The sequence below is a fragment of the Dipodomys merriami genome, unplaced genomic scaffold, assembly GCF_024711535.1.
Source record: "Dipodomys merriami isolate MVZ:Mamm:240054 unplaced genomic scaffold, mDipMer1.0.p SCAF_27, whole genome shotgun sequence".
NCBI classification, from domain to species: domain Eukaryota; kingdom Metazoa; phylum Chordata; class Mammalia; order Rodentia; family Heteromyidae; genus Dipodomys; species Dipodomys merriami.
In genome coordinates, this window is record NW_027204159.1 from 2,105,540 (window position 1) to 2,119,332 (window position 13,793).

The following is a 13,793-nucleotide window of genomic DNA, read 5'->3' on the forward strand; positions in this document are numbered from 1 at the left end:
CAGTTTAAATATTTTTGTTCTTGGATTTTTGTTTTATTTTCCATGTCATGATTTGTTCAGATATAGCACAGGGATTTAAGGAAGAAAATTGGCTGAGAAGGATATTTGGAAACAGCTGAAACTTGCTGCTGGCAGCAGTTCAGTTGGGCATTCTGCTCTCAATACAGGGGACTGAACTGGTTACAGAGCCAAGATACTCAATTTGAACGTATCCTGCCTTAGCAAATCACTTCTCTTCCTAAAACCACATGCTATTATTTACAGTGTTTGGGGTGACATACCAGAGTTCATTTATTCATTTGTTTCCCCTGCATTAAACCAAGGCCTATCCTGAACCTTATTCTTGAATCAGAGTCAACCCCTAAGTGATTCTTTAGTGATTCTTTTCTTCCTTTTTTTTTTTTTTTTTTTTTGTGGTCACGGGGCCTGAACTCGGCCTGAGCACTGTCCTTCAGCTCGTGGCTAGTGCTCTACCATTTGAGCCACAGAACCATTTCCAGCCTTTTCTGCATATGTGGTTGGTACTGAGGAATCGAACTCAGGGTCTCATGCCTGCAAGGCAAGCACTCTACCACTGAGTCACCTTCCCAGCCCCGCTAAGTGATTCTTAAAAGCAAGTGTGTTAGTCGGGCGCCAACGACTCACGCCTGCAATACTAGCTACTTAGGAGGCTGAGATCTGAGGATCGCGGTTCAAAGCCAGCCTGGGCAGGAAAGTCCGTAAAACTCTCTATCTCCAGTTAACCACCAGAAAACAAGTGGTGCTATAGCTCAGATGGTAGAGCGCTTGCCTTGAGCTGAAGAGCTGAGGGACAGCGCCCAAGCCCAGAGTTCAAGCTACTGACCAAAAAAAAAAAAAAAAAAAAGAAAAGGAAAAGCAATTGTGTTTAGTGTTTGTGGGGCTTCTCTGGATAAACAGAATGGACCCATGTCATCCTCTCTGACAACATCCTGACCACTGTACATCTCAGAGCTTTTGGTGGGCTTCCTCTTGTCTGCCTGGGATTATTTCTTCTCCAGCAGATTTTCTAACATAGCTCAGACCACCTGTGCCTCTTTTTACTTCAATTAATTAGAACCAAGTGTATCCATCACCAAGGAACTTTGGCTTCCTGACAAATCCCATTCCCCAGGATGAATGAGCTGCAGCCTTGAAAGCCCCCAGGGTTCTGAGGGAAGTGAAAGTCCTGCACTTCACTCTACATTCTGGTTCCAGCTGGTGATTTCTTCAGGCAGATGGTGATGATGCTGCAGTCAGAAAACAAAGGCAAGAAGTGTCTATTTAACTGAATACCGTCTTAAAATGAAGTCTCTCCTTTGGAAAGTTCCCCTTTCTAAAATCATCCTGATTATTTTCTCCAGGGGAATTTCCACTTCAGTAAGTGGTACTGGATGGAATGGTAATCCCAGGTGTCCCGCCTAATGCTACAGAAGCCAGGGAACATCAAAGAAAAATGGAACATAATCCATCTTTACCCAACAGAACCTTTTCTCCCAGGACCAAGACCTAAAGGACAGAAGGACAGCAGAGCACATCCATCAGGACAGCATTCATTCCTCGTGGGAGAGTGCTGCTGTAAATCCTGCTTCCAGCTCTCCAGAGCCTTGGGTTACTTTGCATGCCCAAACCTCATGCTCTAACTTCCCATTGACTCTGAAGCCCTTCTCGTGGCCTCCAGCCACGAGAGAAGTTCATTTTTATGACCTATAATCAACAGTGGTCTCCTAGGCATGTTCCAGCCTTGAGATTCTGTGGTCTCCTGGGTTGTTTTAGAAGCGCTCAACGGCAGCACTATTTAGGGTAGGTTCTTTCCCTTTGCTAATCACAATGAAAGCAGCTTGACCAGTCAGCTTGACCATCAACTTGAAAAACAAGATCCGTTTTGTCGTCAACCTCAGGGCTTTTAATCCATAGTCACGTGACCCCAGTGCTTGGGGCCTGCAGTGGTACAGTCCATCATGACAGGAGTGCATGACTGAGGAATCATGTTTATCTTCTGATGTACAAAAAGGAAAGAGGAGGTGGCAGGGTCCCATCATCCAGTGACCCACGACTTCACTTCCTCACACTGGGCTCCTTTGTACAGGACCCTCTCCTAATAGCACCACAGGGATGGGAATCAACCCCTCAACATAGGGACCTCTAAGGACTAGTTAGGATCCAAACCAGAACAGGTGGGCTGTCAAAACGCGAAAATGATGACAAGAAGGAATGGTCCCTAAAGGCTCAGTCATCTAATGTGCTGATTATACATGCTCAGTCATTTAATGTGTCCCCAGCTCAGAGCTTTGGCAACTCAAAATTATAAATGTTTCTTTTGCAGTCTCCCTGTGGTGACCAGTGGCGCCATAGGATAGTTAAGTGATAAGGTCAATGGACTAGACATTGTAAGAAGCTAATTGATCTATCACCACAATATAAATGCCAAGAATTATTAGGAAAATAAATGTCACAGGAAATGGCAATACTGACAACTTGAAAAGCTGCTATCTTTCAGCCTTCCCCTCCCAGCATTTAGTCTTTTCCTTTCCTGCAAGAAGAGGAAATAAAAACCATAAAAGCCCTCTGAATATTTCCTTCTGGACCTCATTAAAAGCCAATAAATTATTGAAACTTCTTGGGATTTCATCCCAAGCTAATTTTCCAATCAGCCCTTGAAGCCCTGCCCTCTGCCTGCCATGCTCCTTTCACCCTTCTGCCAAATGTCATGGAGTGATAATGCCACCGTCATGGAGCACAGTGGGACTCATGATACATGTGCCTCATGAAAGGCAGCGGGTATTTGCTGACTGATGTCCTATCCAGGTCACAGACATCAGGACTTTGAATAGGTTAGGCCTGTCATACCACCAGCCCCGAACACAGAAGTCAGGTTGCTGTCATCTCCAGGCATGCACACATCATTAGTCTGCCAAAGAACACCAGTTAAAGAGGAATGCCTTATCTAGGAACACCAGTGAGAGGTGGTATACCTTATCTGTCATAATTTAACTGGCCCGGTTCACCTCAGCCAAGCAAGGAACATGCAGCCATCTACCCCAGCCAGTTTAACCCTAAAGGTCTTTTTTATATCCAGCCTCTTCTTTGTAGCTTTTATTTACACAGAAACTTAGGAGAAGCCAGCAGATTTATACCACCATTCCTCCTGTCTTTGATTCACTGATACCTTCCCATTTTTCCTTTTCTTTCCTTGATAGTCTGAAAGAATCCTACATCAGTTAGTCCCAGTTTCTTACCCATGAATAGGAATTATCTGTCTACATTAAATATATATATGCTTCAGATGCTGTTTTTGGCATACCAGAGATCATAAATATATATTTAAGCATTAAGTAACAAAAGTAATTGCAATGGGTAGAAATAGAATATCTGAAATGTGTTAATTACTGCAATTATGCAACAAATTGTACTGCCTTTCCTGACATCTAAAATTAAAACAAAAGGTAGCACATATGTTTTAAAAAATGAAGATTGAAAATTCACTCTAAACATTCAATGCATTAGGAACAGAAGCACTTGTAAGGAAGACCACAAAAATCACTGTCATTCTCACTGGGAGAAGTTTGTCCCCAAAGGACATCTGACAATGTCTGCAGGCATTATCATTGTGGCAGCTGGGAGTGCTACTGGCTGGCATCTGGTAGGGAGACTCTGGGTGCCGCTAAACAACCTACAAAGCACAGGACAGAATTGTCATGAGTCTAGCCCAAATGCCAGAGTGACCAGTATCACTGCTGAGAAACCCAGAGTGACAGGCCTATCTAAATCTCAGCCCAGGGACAGTAGAAGACCTTCTTTCACTGGACAAATTCTAAAGGGACAGTGGAAGACAAAAATGAGATTTTTATTTCCTATAAGTTGGATGTGTTAAGATTAACTTGTATTTTCATATTTTCCCTGCTCTTTATTTTCAGTGATATTATCTCATTAAGTTGGACAGTTCTCTTTTTCTTCTTTCTCAAAGAGCTTGGAAGAAAAACAGTCTAGAAGATCCACAAGCCTCTTGCAGATGAGATTCATAATCTAATTATTTAAAACCATCCTTGAGAAGTGTTAAGAATGAACAGCAATAAGATTGAAAAAAGATGAACTTATTCTAATAAATAGAAAACAATTTAAACAATTGAAATATTTAGTACTATACCAAACCAAAGTCATAAAGTAGACATTCAGAGAAGTGTTCTAACAATAGAGCTATGTAAGACTAATTCATGAGTGTCATGGTTATACTTGCAAATAATGAAGAAGCTACAATCAGAGTAAACTTTGAATTGTACCTATGTCAATTTCTTGGGAGAGATTGTGGGAAAATATACTCATGCTTGCTTACAGATTTCCTCACAAGCTTCTGTACATTTATATCCATTTCAAGGTAAAAAGTTTAAAAACTAAATATAAGGGTTAGGGATGTTCTCAACTGTAGAACACTTGCTTAGCACCAGGAAAGCCTAGGTTCCATCCCCAGAACCAAAAAATCAATTCGACAATCTTTCTACAAAATACTTGGTCTAGAGGTATAAGGTCCACAGAGGGTGATCCTCCATCTTTGTAAAGAAACAGATGATAGGTGTTGGGGATGGAGCTCAGTGATAATGCACTTGGGTAGCATACACATGGTTCTGGATTCAATCCCCCGCACTGAAAGGTAAGAAAAGAACAGAACAGAGAAAAAGAAGAGGAAAGAAAGAATGAGAAAGAGGTAGATAAAGAGAAAGAAGGAAGGCATGAAGGAAAGAATATTTTTCTTGCAAGCTTTTCTACAAAGAAGATTAAGACTGTCCAATCAATTTAATCAGATAATATCACTGAAAATAAAGAGCAGGGAAAGTATGAAAATATAAGTTTAAAAAGCAGGGAAAGTAAGAAAAATACAAGTTCATCTTAATTATGAATATAAATGAACCTTTCTAAAGTAAAGACAAACTAAATTCAGCAATGAATAAAATATAGAAAATATCAATTTTGAATTAGGTTTATTCTAAGGATGAAAGAATGTTTTAATTTTTATAAGATCTATTCATGTAAATTATCACATTAACAGAGTAAAAAGGGGAAAACACATAAAATTCTACCAGGCAGTCAAAAGGGCAAACATGCAGGAGGGAAATTTAACATTTTAAAAGATTTATAAAGGAATCTACAAAATTATAGCAGACATTGATCTTAACAGCTAACCATTAGAACCATTCCCTTTCAACTCAGGGACTCCTACTGGAGGCCTTCTTTATTACAGAAGGGCAGGGTAGCTAAATACAGGATCTAATACAATGAAAAAAAAAATCACAGACAATTGTTCACATTTTAAACTCAAGTTTACTGATAAATTATTAGAGTGAATAGAGTTCTGCTAAATTTTATATATGAGATTAATATAAAATCTATTTCATTTCTATTTACCAAAGATTAATATTTTTTCTGTGTTTGAGGATGAAACTTCTGACATATATATATATATAATAAAAATATATAGAAAAGAAAAAAGTTACATAAGTAGGGTAATGAGTACATTTCATAGTGAGGATTGTTACCTCCTCTTTGTTTTCCCCTACCATCACTACCCTCCCCGCCTCCCCAACTCCTCCCGACCCCTCACCCTGACATTGTAAAGTTCGTTTTCAACATAGTGTCCTGTACATCTCATCGTCACAATGGGTCAGCCTGCATCCCCATTTAAGCATTCTGCTATATCCCTTCCCCTCCCCAAATTACAAAAATGTATACAAGATGCAGAACACCAGCATCAAATCCAGTAAAAACAGGAGGTATACCAAGGGGGAAGAACATACAAAAGAAACAAAAGAATCACATAGTGCATTATTAAGTACATTAAAAACACTAGCAAGAAAGAAAAAGCCACTTGTGTCCCTGTCTTGGGGTACATTTTGCTTAACATTATCTCACGTGGTCATATGTACACAGATAGCCTTTGACCTTCTCTGCTTGTCCTAGACATATACTAGTCATTGCAAACAAGGGAAACCACGGGACCTATGTTTCTTTGGGCCTGGTTTACTTATAATTTTTTCCAAGTCTTTCCATTTCCTAACAAATGAGGCAATGTCATGCTTTCTGACGGAGGCATAGAATTCCATTGTATGTATGTATGTATGTGTGTGTGTATATATATATATATATATATATATATATATTATATATATATACATACATAATTTTCTTGATCCATTCATCTTCTAAGGGGCATCTGGTTTGGTTTCATATCTTAACTATGGTAAATAATGCTGCGATAAACATGGTTGTGCTGGTAGCTTTGGTATGACCTTGTTTGTGATCGTTTGGGTAAATGCCCAAAAGTGGGATTGCTGGGTCATAAAGGAGCTCACTGGGGTGAGGTGGAAGCTCAACCTTGTCTTGATTTGCATTTCTTTTATGGCACTGATGACTTTTTATATAACAGGTAAGTGCTCTACCACTGAACTACATCTCCAATTCTATAATACTTTAGAAATGTAACTACAGCAGCAACAAAAACTACAAATAAATGAATATATGATTAAGCTGTTTATGGAGATAATTTCAACACATTAAAGGAGATGACTAAGTAGAGAGGTATATATTTTCATGTCTAGAAATATTCAGTAGTGTAAAGAAAAACTGACCTTATAAAATGACCACAAATAAATATATTTTTCTACAATGACGTATGTGTTATATGTAAATTAACGAGGTGATTCTAAAAGTTATATTTAAAAACAAATGACCAAGAACATCAAACATATTTCAAAAGAAAAATCAAGAGGTCTTGATAGAGACTTGCCTCCTGTGAAACATATAAGGCTGGAAGTAGTATTAGTACAGGATGGATAGAAAAATTGAGTAAAATAAAGAGACTGGAAACAACCCAAACAACATGGATGTCTGTTTCAGTAGAAAAAACATAGACTGAAAAACAATAGTAAATTCCTATGCCACATGCTTTAAATGTAACTTCTGAAAGAAAATATAGGTGCCTTCATTACTTTGGAGCCCAAAGGAAAAGATTGATAAACTCATCAAATGTTGAAAAAAATATTTCTAGTACATGTAACTCACAGATAATTAACAAGTGATAGGATGTGAAGAATCTTACATGCCAAATGATAATCCAAAAGAAGCCTAGAAGCATTTCATAGACAGGGAACATAGATAAGTAATCCATACACATAAATACTCAACCTCATTAGTAATGGTGGAAATACAAACTAAGCTATAAGTGCATGTAACCTGATGTCTATGATACCAGAAAAATTAAGAATTTGGATAATTAGTGACACACAAATGAAGATGTGGGGTGGACAGTAGCACAGATACACTGTTTCTTTGACTTGGCAATTCCATCACTAGATGACTGACTGAGAGCAGTCATCTTTTGCTCTCACTAGCAAAAAAGAATTGAATATTTATCAATGGAAGGACAGCAAGATGGATTTTGATATATTCTTTTTTTTGGTGGGGGGGAGTTCGGTCGTGGGGCCTGAACTCTGGGCCTGGGTGCTGTCCCTCAGCTCTTCAGCTCAAGGCTTGCACTCTACCACTTGAGCCACAGCGCCACTTCCGGCTTTTTTCTTTTTGCTTATGTGATGCTGAGGAATTGAACCCAGGGCCTCAGGCATGCAAGGCAAGTGCTTTACCACTGAGCCACCTTCCTAGCCCCCTGATTTAAAATGTAAATGAAAGCCATGCATGCTACTCAGGAGACTGATATATGAGATTAAAAGTTCAAACAGATCCAAAAGACTGATCTTCAATTAACCAGCAGAAAGTTGGAACTTAAAAGCATGACTAAAAGTGTCACAGCACATACCTTATCAAGATTAAGGAACTGAGAGCAATCCCCAGTATCAAGGGAGAAAAGGAGCGAGTGAGGGAAGGAGGTAGGAGAGTGGGAGGGAATATGAATAAAATGTTTCTTTATTAAAAAATGAATTTGTAATTAAACTCTTTTTACAAAGAAAACTGAGTCATATGGCTTTATTGATGAATTCTATTAGACATTAATGGAAAAATAACAATGATATTATATGACTGTTTCTGGAATTTATGAAAATCATCACACACATACCAAAACCAACAATGAAACAATTACCTAAGGATGTAAATATAAACATTCTCAATAATACATTATTAACAAATAGGTTTTACTGCCAGAAATGCAAAGTTGATTACTAAGAAAAAAAAGAAAAGGATTCAACCACATCAGACTAAAAAAGAAAACCATATGATCTCCTTACATGCAGAAAAAATATCCAACAAGATTCTTTGTCAATTGATGACAAATTAGGAACAGAAAGGAATATTCTCAACTGAACAGGAGAACTTATGAATAACAGTTAATATGATATTTAATATTTTTCAATGAATATTTTCCCTAAGATCAATAGCAAGTCAAGACTTCTCAAAATTTTTATTAATCATTTCAGTAGAAGTCAGAGCTGGTAAAAAGTAAAAAAAAAAAAAAAAAAAAAAAAAAGAGCAATAAGATTTGTGAAGAATAAAGTAAAATTATCCTCATTTGTATCAATTTGATTGTCCATGTAATACATATAAAGGAATTACAAAAGAAATACATCTAATTAAATAGGGTAAGCAAGGTTATGAAATGAAAGATCAACATACAAAATCTCCTGAGTTCATAAACTAGCAAAATTGGAAACTGAAAATTTTACAAATCAAAGCATCAAAAACATGAAATATTCAGGCACTGGATTTAACAAAATGAATGTAAAAATTCTTCACAAAATTTCACTGTTGTCAATCAAAGAAAGGTTGAACAAATGGGATTGCATGAAATTGCAAAGTTTCTGCATGGTAAAGGACGTAGCTAGCAAGATCAATAGAAAGCCCGCGGATTGGGAGAAGATCTTCACTAGCCATACATCGTAAAATATGTGGTATATAAAAATGTGATATATATATATATATATATATATATATATATATATATATATATATATATACTCACACACACACACAAAATAGAATTCTATGCCTCCATCAGAAAGAATGACATTGCCCCATTTGTTAGGAAATGGAAAGATTTGGACAAAATTATATTAAGTGAAGTAAGCCAGGCCCAAAGAAACACAGGTCCCATGGTTTCAATTATTTGCAATAATTGGTATAAGTCTAGGACAAGCAGAAAAGGTCAAAAGCTATGTACATATGACCTTTTAGATGATATTAAGTGAAATAAACCCCCAAATCGAGACACAACTTGTTTTTTTCTTGCTTGCTATTGTTTTTTACATATTTTAAATGTACTATGTGACTTTTTTTGTTTCTTTTGTATGTTTTTCCCCCATGGTATAATCACTGTATTCACTGTATTTGATTCCAGTGCCCTGAATCTTGTATATACATTTTTTTCTAATTTGGGGAGGGGAAGGGAAATAACAAAATGCTGAAACAAGGATACAGGTTGACCCATTGTAACAATGAGATGTACAAGACAGTATGTTGAAAACAAACTTTACAACTTGGTGGGGAAGGGAAGAGCTGGGGAAGTGGGGAAGGAAGAGATTGTAGGGGGAAAACCAAGAAGAAGGTAACAATGCTTGATAGGGAAATGTGTTCATTACCTTACTCATGTAATTGTAACCCCTATGTACACTAATTTTACAATTAAAAAACATTAAAAAATTTATTGCTGTCAACAGAAGTTACTTGTGGGCCAAAATGCTGAATTATGAAGATTTCATTTCTGCCCAGATGAGCTGTAGATTTGAAGAAAAATCCTAGTAGGCTACTTTTAGATATGGTAAGTTCAATTTCTGTGTAAAGATTCTGGACCCAGACTAGCTAAAGTTTTCAAAAAAGAAGATAGAAGACCTAAACTACTTTTGATAAACCTATAGTAACAGAAATAGTGTGGTAAACAGACATATAGATCAAAGGAAACAAATTGGATTCCAAAATAAAACCACATAGAAAATATTCATGACCAGTTGATAAAAATTGTCAACAAGATAAAAATAGACAGGAATAGTCTCAACTGAACAGAGGAATCCATGGATCACAATAATGGCTTGAGAAAAACTGGGTATCTCTGTACAGAGATGTAATTTGATGTATTTTTACCAAATAAAAATTAAACAGATTGTAGGCCCAACTATAAATAGAAAATGACAAAACTTCTAAAGAAAATATAAGAAAAAAAATCTTTGATCTTGATTTTGGAGATAGATGATAGATTAGGTAGGTGGTAGGTAGACAGGCATTTAGGCAAGCAGGCAGGCATAGACAGATGATAGATTGATGATAAACAAAAGGTACAACAGGCAATGAAAAAAATAAGTTGGATTTCTCTGAAATGTTCTTTGAAAGATAATTGTAAAAAACTGAAATGCAACAAATGACAAAATAGGCAAAATATTCATAAAACACATTTTGTAAAGTCTTGGTAGAACTTTCAGATCTCTCTAATAAAATGAACAATCCAATTGAAAAATAAAAAAGCCAGGTAATCCTAGCTACTCAGGAGGCCAGATCTGAGGGTCATGGCTCAAAGATATCCCAAAGAGGAAAGTCCATGAATTTCTTATCTTCAATTAATCACCTAAATCCAGAAGTAGAACTGTATCTTCTTGAGAACAAAAGCTATGGATAGGGACCAGGACCTGAGTTCAAGCCCCAGTCCAAACAAAAATGTAGACCACCAACAACAACCACCACCACCAAAGGGAGCATTTTCCCAAAGACAAATGCCTAATAGTAAGTCCATTAAAAGATGCTCAGTGTTGTTAGTTATCAAAAGAAAACTATAGACAATCTTGATAAACATAAATAAAAAAAATCTTCAACAAAATACTAGCAAATCAAGCCAAACAGGACATTGAAAAAAAAACATTATAATCAGGTTGAAGTTATCCCAAGGATACAAGAATTTTTCAACATATACAAAGCAGTAAGTGTAACAAAGCAGTAAATGTAATATATAAATCACATCAATAGAATGAAGAGTAAAAAATATGTAATCTTAGAAGATGACAGAGAAAAAGTATTTAAAATAATTCAATATTACTTCATGATAACAATCCTAAATAGGAGCCAGGTATGGTAGTACATTCTTATAATCCTAGCATGAGGAAGGTGGAGAAAGGAGGATCAAGCGTTCAATGCCAACATAGGCTAAAAAACCAAAACCAAAAACTCAAAGTATCGTAATCCCACAGTCATCATCACAGTGGATAGGGAAAAGCTGGAAAGATTTCCACTAAGATCAAGAGCAAGACAGAGAACCCACTCTTATGGGTCTTGTGAAAATTTTATCAAATACAATTAGGCAAGATAAAGAAATAAAAGGTGTGCAAATAGGAATAGAGGAAGGCAAATTATTTCTGTTTGCAAATTATATGATTCTCTATACAGAAAAACCTAATGACTCTTCCAAAAGACTATTGAAACTAATAAATTCAGGAAAGTTGCAGGACACAGATCAATATGCAAAAGTCTGTAGTGACCGCCTACTCGACCAGCGAGGAAAAACGACCACCACTCCAGGAGTCTTCTCAGATCACGCTTTATTGGAGAGCCTTTTAGTTGTAGGAGAGCTTGGGCGCGAGAGAGCGTGCACCCGAAACACAGCCGCTTATATAGGGAATTCGAACACGGGTCTTTTCTATTGTTGGTCGCCTGCCTTTTACCGTCACCAGGTGTCATGGGATTGGCTGGGGACACTACCTTGCTCGCGCACGCGCACAGCCCAGGCGTCCCGCCAAGCACCGTCTGGAGTGGTAATCCTCAAAACTGCAAGGGAGTGGGCGGAGTCTCGCCTCGGCTCCCTACAAAAGTCAGTAGCAATTTCTTACACCACTAACAAACTAAGAACTCAAAAAGCAATGCCACTCACAGTAGCTACAAAAAATAATACCTAGAAATAAATCTAACCCAGGAAGTGAAAGACCACAACAAAAAGAAACTTAATAATACAAATGCACCAGCCCTCCCATATTCATGAATGGAAGAATTCATATTAACTACCCATCTACAGAAAATGATTTGTACTCTCAAAGCATCTACAGAAAAATATCAATGACATTCTTAACAAAACTAAGAAAAAAATTATAAAGTTTGTATGGAAACACAGAACACCTCAAATAGCCAAAGCAATCTTCAGAAAAGGATTAAAGCTGAAGCATCACAGTGTGTGATTTAAACAACTTGCTCTTGAAAGATATTTAATACAGTTAATATAGTTGATATTAGTCATATGAGCCAATCATATGATCCAGACACTGGTGTCTGACTCCTGTAATCCTAGCTATCAGAGAGGCTGAGATCTGAGGATCATGGTTTGAAGCCAGCCTGTGCAGCAAAGTTTGTGAGAGTTTTTCCCCCAATTAACCACCAAAAACCTGAAAGTGGGACTGTTGCTCAAGGAGTAGAGCATTAGCCTTGAGCAAGAAACCTCAGAGACAGTGCGCAGGACCTGAGTTCTAGCCCCAAGACAAGCACAACCACAAGTTCTGCCCCCCCTCCAATCCCCTCTCTCCCTCACAGTACAAACACATACACACACACACACACACACACAATGTTGAATGATTATCTAGGAAAGATAATCCTAAAGAAATGAGAACCCAATCTGTGAAAAGTAACAAGGACTGAGAGGCCATGGCTGAAGAAAAATTACCTTCTGTAGCATCCCATTTACTTACAGACTGAAACTTTAACTCTACAGTACTGTTTTAGGATACACACAGGATCAGTAAACACTACAACTTGGGGTTATAAGGAAATCAATAAAACATTCTAAATTTCAGCCTCTTTGGAGAAAAAGAAGGCTTCTCTCAAAAGCCTTCATCAATTATAATGAAGCAGGCTACAGAATCCTGTGTTTGTGGTGGGGAATCGCTACATTGATACTATATCCTACATGCATGCGATATATTTAATACATATGGTATATATGACATATATGGTGTTATATATGAGAGATATATGTGATAGTACCCTTTATTTATTATACAGTATGTTTGAATGTATGATTTTATAATGCTAAAGCAGAAAATAAATTGGGTTTTAAATACACGTGTTTTGACAACCTTTCTTGCATTTAGTCAACTACAGAGCCGTTTTACCAGTTTCTTCAAATAAAATAATAAATATTTATTAGTGGTTTTTTCCTGCAGGAATACAGTGCTACTATAGTACTTTATTTCTCTAAGATTCTCATAGCTGCAGACAACAAAATTTTCCATTGAAATGGACAGCCAGCCTGGGAAAAGGCTGTTGTATTTATAAAACATCTTTCAGGAAACAGTGTCAGCTCTACTGTCCATGTTAATGAATATTATCTTTACTCAGAAGGCCCACGGGACAGAGGAGACCTGGCAGAGCTTGCCTCCATCAGAAAATAACTCCATCTCCTTGTTTCCCCTCAATAGTGCCAGGACTTTACATAAACAGCCAGATTCAGGGTGTCAAGCATGATACTTCATTGACCTTAACACACCCCTCAGGCTGTCAGGGGCCCAGCTGACCTGGTCCAGGCAAATACAACTGTCCATGGAGTGAGTAATCAGATGACTGGCGGTGCTAAGCCATTGTCCCAGTTTGGAAGGCTCACGGGGAAGTGTGTGGCATTTAACTTTCCTTCCCTTCATTATGAATTGGCTGCTTCAAAGTCTGGACTTGTGCCATAGCTTGATGCTTCAGAGTTTGTCCGTTTTTCTAAATGTATTCTTATGCTGTCTATTGGAGCCTCTATATAGAATTTACCATTAGAAGTCACTCTGGAAGTGAGAGAACAAAGCTTCATAAATGTAGGATGATAAAGGTCATAAACACAGTACAAA